The sequence below is a fragment of the Macaca thibetana genome, chromosome 5 (assembly GCF_024542745.1).
Source record: "Macaca thibetana thibetana isolate TM-01 chromosome 5, ASM2454274v1, whole genome shotgun sequence".
Lineage (NCBI taxonomy): Eukaryota > Metazoa > Chordata > Mammalia > Primates > Cercopithecidae > Macaca > Macaca thibetana.
Genome location: NC_065582.1, coordinates 64,116,360 through 64,125,036, shown reverse-complemented (window position 1 = coordinate 64,125,036; position 8,677 = coordinate 64,116,360).

Here is an 8,677-nt window from a genome sequence, read left to right as displayed (position 1 = left end):
TCTGTTGATTGGCTTATTAATACTCCCATTGAATCCATGAGTTTTTGTTAGGTTTCCTTTGGCAACAATTAAGAAACACCAGTGTGTAGATTCTCCTTCTTCCTGTAATACAATTAAATTTATTGTCTATCATTAAAAAATGTATTATAGCAGAACATATTAAAATATTCAACAGACAGTAATTAGCTGTCTATGTTGCATATGCAGTAATAATGCTTGAGACTACTTCTAAATTTAGTAAGTAAACTCAGGCTAGAGCAACACAAACTGGTTGTCTGAAGATAACAATTAATTCAGACAAACCAAGTGACTGACGGTCCCTTGCAGACTTTTGAGTTTTCTCCTGTTTCTCATATTGCTCAGTTTTATAATCAGTAACAGAATCAAAATTACAGAATTTTCTTTTGGTGAGATATAAATTTCCCCAGTGACTCTCACTGAAAGGCAGAGCAATCAGCAATGCACCAGATAATCTGATAGCAAATATAAATGTGCTATATTTATATAAATATGTATATTTATAAATATATAATTATAAATATATATTATGTATAAATTATATATTATATATTATAAATATAAGTATATATTTATATATAAATATAAGTATATTATATATAAACATAAATCTATAATATATATTTATATAAATTTATATAAATATAAATAAATAGAATATAATTTGTTAGCTAATTTATTGTGTTATTTAAAAAATCAGAGACATTAAGTTATCAAAACTAAAAGACTCAGAACAAAGTTTCCCCAGAAGAGTCACTTCATGATTAATCATTCTGTAACTAGGTTTTTTAAAAGTGTAGTTCTTGGGATAAAAGGCAATTTAATTCTTATGTCAGCTGATCTTTTGATTCTCCTACTTTAATGGCTAATTAATCACCTATTTTATTTCCAAGGCACAGATATAATTTGAGTCTGTTGAAATTTTACAGATTGGGAGCAAACTAGGTAGTTTAAAAATGCATACATATACATTTGGTATAATCTTTGCAGGGTTTGAATTCTAGTATCTTCAACTAACCTGGACTTCTTGTACAGAACTGTAATCTTTTCTGCCTCTAAACAATTGACAAAGGGTAAGAGTTTCCAAGGAGGAAGAAAAGAAAGTTGAAGAAAACCTGACATTTTGCACAACACTGATTGAGAATTGAAAACGAAAACATTTAGAACAGAACTAAAAACCCATTAACTGTACTGGGTCCTAGGGGATATCCATTCCTAGCCTGTTCAGCAGAAGTTTTTCCATTACAATTTTTTGTGGATGAGTACTTTTCTTCAATAGTAGAATAGGTCTTTGTTTTCCTGTGACTCACATTAAGCTATTCAAAGAAAACATTTACTCATTTTCCTTTATCATTACCCTACTTAGTTACAAAAGTCTGGATTTAAGATTTTCTTGTTGCTTGTTTATTTTTGACTTACATTAATTTTCCCTTATCAAGAAATCAATGTAAGTCCCCATGATTTCTTGATAGAATATATCTAAAGACATAGCATTTTGTTTTTAGGTGGGAAGTTTTGGTAAAATTGTTTTCTTTGCAAAACTACATCAAGTAAAAAGAAGTTCTGGAATTTTACATTTCATAGCAGTTTTCCTAAATAATCTAGAGTAAATGATTCCTAGCTTTTACTTTATTAATAAGAAATAGTCTCACTTTAAGAAGTACAAAAGATTTTAAAGCTAGACAAACACAGATTTTTTTGTAAAAACTCAAGTCAATATAAAAGCAATTCTTTCAAGAAATGAAATATTTTTCATACATTATTGTGAAAGAAAAAAACTTACACATTTAAACCAGGCATAATGTGCCTTCACTATATTTATACATCGCTGAAATATATTAAAATGTTGAAATATTTTATTTGAACAAATATAGCCCACATTTTAAAAATAACCAAATGAATCTATAAAATCATAGTTTAAAAAGTAACAACAAATGAAAATTAGATGTCAAGTTATTTTTTTTTTTTAAAAAAAGCAACATCCAAAAGCCTGGCTCTTCCTAATGTTTTGCCCAGAAAAACATCATGTGCATTTTTATATGGTGCTCATATTTGGATATGTTAACACATGTTCTGCAAAATAAGACAAGCTCAAATTCATTACCTTCTTAGTACCTGCCAGCAAGGTTGCTACGAACAATTTTGAATAAAAAAGCAATAAGACAGGCAGTAATATTTTTTGCTGAAACTAATTGAAGAATAGGAAGTGATTGGATCAGATGTAATTAATCTAATTGACTGTTGTAGAAGTAAGTATAAGAGAAGACCCTTGGCACAAGTTGGTCAGTTGGTCAAAAAACGCCCCACTAAGATCAATTTGTAACACCTACAAAAGTATTAAACAATTCCTCCTTGTAATATTGTGTTAGTCTGTTCTCACAGTGCTATGAAAAAGTCCCCAAGATCGGGCAATTTATAAAGAAAAGAGGTTTAACTGACTCACACTTCTGCATGACTGGGAAGGCCTCAGGAAACTTACATTCATGGCAGAAGGGGAATCAAACATGACCTTCTCCAAATGGCAGCTGGAGAGAGAAGTGCTGAGCAAACGGGGGAAAGCCTCTAATAAAACAACCAGATCACATGAGAATTCATTCACTTTCAAGAGAACAGCATGAGGGCAACCACCCCCATGATTCAATTACCTCCCACCAGGTCCCTCTCATGGCATGTGAGGATTATGGAAACTATAATTCAAGATGAGATTCGGGTAGGGACACAGCCAAACCATATCAAATATTTTCCCTCATCAAATGTATATCTGGTTGTATAATAATCACTCAAATCCCCTGAGAGTTCAGCAGTTGGTGATAATATGGTTAGTAGTATCGGTGGGTTGGTCATGTTTGAAGTAATCCATGACTTAATTAGCACTTACCAATAAAGTGAACGATTTATATCCTTTTGCTTTCATCACTTCCTTTCTATATTCCTTCAGTAAAGGGCATTCTGTGTAAAAACAGAGCAAAGAGATAAAGCTGAAAAAAACCTCCAAGAATCATATACTGTGGGTACTTCCTAGTATCTTGCTTATACATTAACAATCCTAAGTAAAACAACAAAAGTCATACTCCTAAACCATTCCCCAAGTAAATACGTTCACCTTCCCGGATTCTAATCTGATCATTCACTATTCAACAAATATTTATTCGGTGCCTCATTTATCCAGAAGACCAGAGTGAAGAAGACCTAGAGACTGTCCTTCACACATCTTCCACTGTGGAGACACAGCAAATCTCTGAGTTATGGAGGAGGTTTGTGTATGCCAGCAAATGAAAGACAGCAATGTGTCTATCTACATTTCCTATTGCTGCTTTAACAGTTTACAATGAATTTAGGGGCTTAAAATGACACTACTTTATTAGTTTACATTTCTGCAGGTCATAAGTCCAAAATCTGTTTTACTGAGCTAAAATCACGGTGTCAGCAGGCCTGCATTCCTTCTGAAGGCTCTAGGGGAGAATCTATCTCCCTGCCTTTTCCAGCTCCTAGAAACCACCTGTAATCCTGGGCTCAAGGCACCTGACTCCATCTCCAAAGTCAGCAGAGATCAAGCCTTCTCTCTGATCTCTGCTTCCATGTTTATATTTCTCTCTGACTCTAATACTCCTCCATCTCTCTTAGAATGCTAAATGTTTTTATATTAGGTCCAACTGGATAATCCAGAATAATTTCCTATATCAAGATCCTTAATCACATCTGCAAAGTCCCTTTCATATGTAAGGTAGTACACTCACAGGTCCCTGGGATTTGGATATGGACTTATTTGGGGACCATTATTCAAACTACTATAATGGCCAGTGATCTGTGATTGAAAAGTGAACAGTGGCAGAGCTTCATGAGTGAGGCAGACATCAGTTCTAACTTGTTCAGGCTCTTGCAGTAAGAGTTGGATTTTTGCCTGGCGCGGTGGCTCAAGCCTGTAATCCTAGCACTTTGGGAGGCCGAGACGGGCGGATCATGAGGTCAGGAGATCCAGACCATTCTGGCTAACCCGGTGAAACCCCGTCTCTGCTAAAAAATACAAAAAACTAGCCGGGCGAGTTGGCGGGCACCTGTAGTCCCAGCTACTGGGGAGGCTGAAGCGGGAGAATGGCGTGAACCCGGGAGGCGGAGCTTGCAGTGAGCTGAGATCCGGGCACTGCACTCCAGCCTGGGTGACAGAGCGAGACTGCGTCTCAAAAAAAAAAAAAAAAAAAAAAAAAAAAGAATTGGATTTTTACTAATGCAATGAAGAATCCTGGAAATGTTTGTTTGTTCTGTTTAAATTTAAGAAAGAGATTTACGTGACCTAACTTTTGATATAATTTATTGTTTTATTAACATTAGATTAGAATGAAGCAAAGGGAAAAAAGGCTTATTTGTTTTCTAGATTTTAATATATTCATTTGGAATGAAAGTGTTTGGAAAGTGAAATAGGCAATGATTAAACTGGTGTTTGGGAGATAAAATATTTTACTAAGTGTACTGTAAAAAGGAGCATTGACTTTTAGCCTCTATACTAGAAAAGTTACTAACTGTGAAGTTTGGGAAATTAAGGTAGTAGTACACGTTAGATTTTTCATGAGTTTAGAGTTCATGATAAACTGAAAATTCATAGGATGCTGCAGACAGTTAATTGAAAAAAATAGTTCCAGCATTATATAGCTAATATAAATTACTCTAAGACACAATAGTCACAGCAGTGGTTCTCGGCCATAATTTGAATTGCCTCTTGAATTTGAATATGATTGTCTCAATTCCTTTACTTAGTTAAATTCTCATAAAATTTTGAAATGCCCATCTAACTCTTCTGCACTTGGTTTTATGATGAAATATAATCATCACAAAAGTTACAGGCTGACAATCCTAAACATCTAGGTCATACATTTTCTTCATGTGATTTATTTAGAAAACATTTTGCCTAAAATTCTGGGATACAGTAAATCCCTGAGATGATTACCAATGTCCTAAATCCAACTACTGAGAAAGAGCACCACTAGGTAGTAGCAATATTTACTGAAAGATCCTGTGCTGCAAACTCAGTGTGATTCCTGCCATTTCAAAGAGCAATGCTCTCCACAGCCGTAACGATTCTCTCACCTTGTAGCCCGCTGCCAGGTGATTTCTCACAGGAGAAGTTATGTTCACTTGTAGGGCAGGGGTTCAGCTCTGATCTATGTTGACTAATTTGAACCATCTGAAGGCTGATTGTTGACCTCTGCTTAAAAGAAAATAAAAACTCAGTGGTTTCAAAACAATTTTACACAACTGAAACTGAGGAAACTGAAAAAAAAAAAAAAAAAAGGCAAGGCATGTTCTACCATAAAACTGTGGATGGTATCATGAATGCCACACATCTGCCCTCTAAAAATTCTTACCAGACTCTTATGGCTTGCAGTGTCTAATTAAACTCGTTAAAGGGCACAGCAATGGAAATTCCTTCGCCTATCTTGATGTACCTGAAGCAGCATTAATGTAGCTACTTAACGCATATGACATAGTTAGATTGGGTATTCAGTCCGAGATGAATGTTCATCCACATTAAAAATCTATATTATGAAATAGCACACGCTTAAAAATAATGCTTAGATATAATGATGCTTCAAAACAATTATAATGTTGGAAGTGTGCTGTGCCTTTCTGGCCACAGTCAACTTTTGTTTGCATTCCAAGTTACCCTCACTGCATTGAATACTCAGACAGGAGAAAGGTTGGGCATGAGCAGAGGCATTTTCAAGTGTGTCAGGACAATTTTCCTTTGGTTGGCTTTTAAGAAAATCAAAGCAATTAATAAGGAGGCCCACTGGAACCGTTTTTTGACACTTTGAAAATTTCACAAATGTTAAGCCCCACAATGCAATTTCTTTTTTCTACCTCTCAAGAAAATTTAAGAATCTCTTACAGAAAGAGGGTGCTTAAGAATATGCAGCTTCTCTGGGTAATCAGTCTTTACCTAGTGATTAAATAGTCTGGCTCCAAACCACCCAGCTCATTGTTTTTTTACCCACAGTGTGAAAGAAAAATCATCTTTGTGCCAACCCCACATCATAAAAAACCCTAACAGTGTGTTGAGTGTGACTTAAAAGCCCATAATGTATTTTTCATGAAGGTAAGGAAAATCCATTAAGGAGATTAATTTGTGTTAGGAGAACCTACCTGTCCACAGCCAAAAATATTTGTTCTGTTAACTGTGGTTTACTGATACACTATGGTAGTGCTGTAGCCTAGTAATGACATTGTTATCTATACCATTATATTTTCTGCATATTGATTGTTTGTGAATTATTAAATAGTTATTTCTTGATGGAAACTGTAGGTTGTAAAACTTTCTTTTTTCCTTTTGGTAATTATTATAGTTAATTGTTTTAAAAAGGCTAATTGAGGCCTAATGATTTATTCAGTAACATTTATGTTATGGAAACCTGCTCTTTCATACCCAGGTAATGTTCATTTGCTGCTGTTCAGAAAGAACTTTCTAGGAAAAAGAAATATACTATCTATCATACATTTTATAATTGATTACCAACATTGTGCATTTAGCCATTTGAAAACCTTGAAGAAAGGGACTTAAATGACTTAAGTTCTATAGTTAAACTTTTTGAAACGATAAGATAGATCTGTTATGTTATAAATAAATAACTTGAGTCACACAAGCTCATTATGGTGAGATGTGATCCAAGAAAGGAAGAAGATCGCACAGTTTTATTCTTACACCACCTCCCAATGATTCAAATCTTCAGTGGTTCTCAGCTTTGCTCATGGCTATTACCTGAAGCACTTAAAAAATACAGATGCTTAGGTTTTGTCCTCTTAGTTTTTGATCTCACTGGTCTCGAATAGAGCCTGATGATTAAGAGTTTTCAAGGTTCTCCAGGTAATTCCAATATTCAACCAAAGTTGAGAACCATTACGCTAGAGAAAGAATAAAAGGTTCTGTGGAATTTATTTTCTAGTAATGGACAGAGGGAATACAAAAAAGTAAAATGCAGTCGTTTCTTTTTTCAACTATTTCCATCAACCAGCCTGGTTTCATAATTTTCTTCTTAAGGCTCTTCTAACTATGGATTATTATGGATGAATATTGTTGTTAACCAGGAATAGAAAGCATATGAGACCTGAGACTCTTAATTTTGTGGCTGCTTTGTACTCCAGAACTCTGAAAAGGAATAAGGACTATTACAAAGTTTTGTCCAAGATGTTTACTGTACAATGACACACACCTGATAATGAAATCTAACCTAAACTCCCCTCTTCAGATCATATTCTGATGTAGGGATTTTTCTTTCACAGGAAGGGTGACCTTTATCTAATTCATGCCACAGTGGCACAGAAGATAGTGATAGACCTGCATGAAAGGGAAGCCTCATGTTGTAGATTCAATTATTAGGTTAGCCACGAGAAGGTGCAGTTTCACCAACTTATATGCAGGCATACCTCAGAGATATTGTGGGCTCAGTTCCAGAGCACCACAATAAAGTAACAGAAAGTTTTTGACTCCCCAGTGCATATAAAAGTTATATGTACACTATATTGTAGCCTATTGTGCAAAAGCATTATGTCTAAGAAAAATTAATTTGCATATCTTAGTTTAAAAGTACTTTATTGCTATAAAATACTAATAATCATCTGAGCCTTCAATGAATTATAATATTTTTATCAGTGAAGGATCTTGCCTCCACGTGGATGGCTGCTGACTAATCAGGGTGATGATTCCTAAAGTTGGCGTGGCGTGAAAAATTTAAAAAATAAGACAATGAAGTTTCTCACATCAATTGACTCTTCCTTTCATGGAAGATTTCTCTGTAGCATTTGATGCTGTTTGATAGATAGCATTTTATGCACGGTAGAAATTCTTTCAAAATTGGAATCAATCCTCTGAAACCCTGCTACTTTTTATCAACTAAATTGATATAATAATCTAAATCCTTTGTCAGCATTTCAGAAATGTTCACACTATCTTCAGCAGGAGTAGATTTTATTTCAATAAACCAACTTCTTTGCTCATCAATAAGATGAGCAAAGAAAAAATCCATTCAAGTTTTATAATGAAATTACAGCAATCCAGGATCATCAAGTTCCACTTCTAATTCTAGTTCTCTTGCTATTTCCACCACATCTGCAATTACTTCTTCCCCTGAAGTCTTGAACTCCTCAAAATAATCCATCAGGGTTGGAATAAACTTCTTCCAAACTCCTTTTAATGTTGGTATTTTGCCCTCCTCTCATGAATCATGTATGTTTTTCATAGAATCTAGAATGGTCAATCCTTTTCAGAAGGTTTTTAATTTACTTTGTCCACATTCATCAGAGGTATCACTATCTATAGGAGTTAGAGCTTTACAAAATGTGCTTCTTAAATAAAACAGCTTGAGTGTCAGAATTACTCATTGATCCATGAGCTGCAGAATGGAGGTTGTGTTACCAGGCATGGAAACAATGTTAGTCTTCTTTTACAACTTTTTCAGAGCTCTTGAGTGTCTAGGCACATTGCCTATAATAATGTTTTGAAAGGAATCTTCTTTTTTTTCTGGCAGTAGGTCTCAACAGTGGGCTTAAAATATTCAGTAAACCACACTATAAACTATTGTGCTTTCATGCAGTCTTTGTTGTTCCATTTATAGAGCACAGGCATAGTAAATTTGGCCTTCTTCTAGGATTTTTGAAATAATAAATGAGT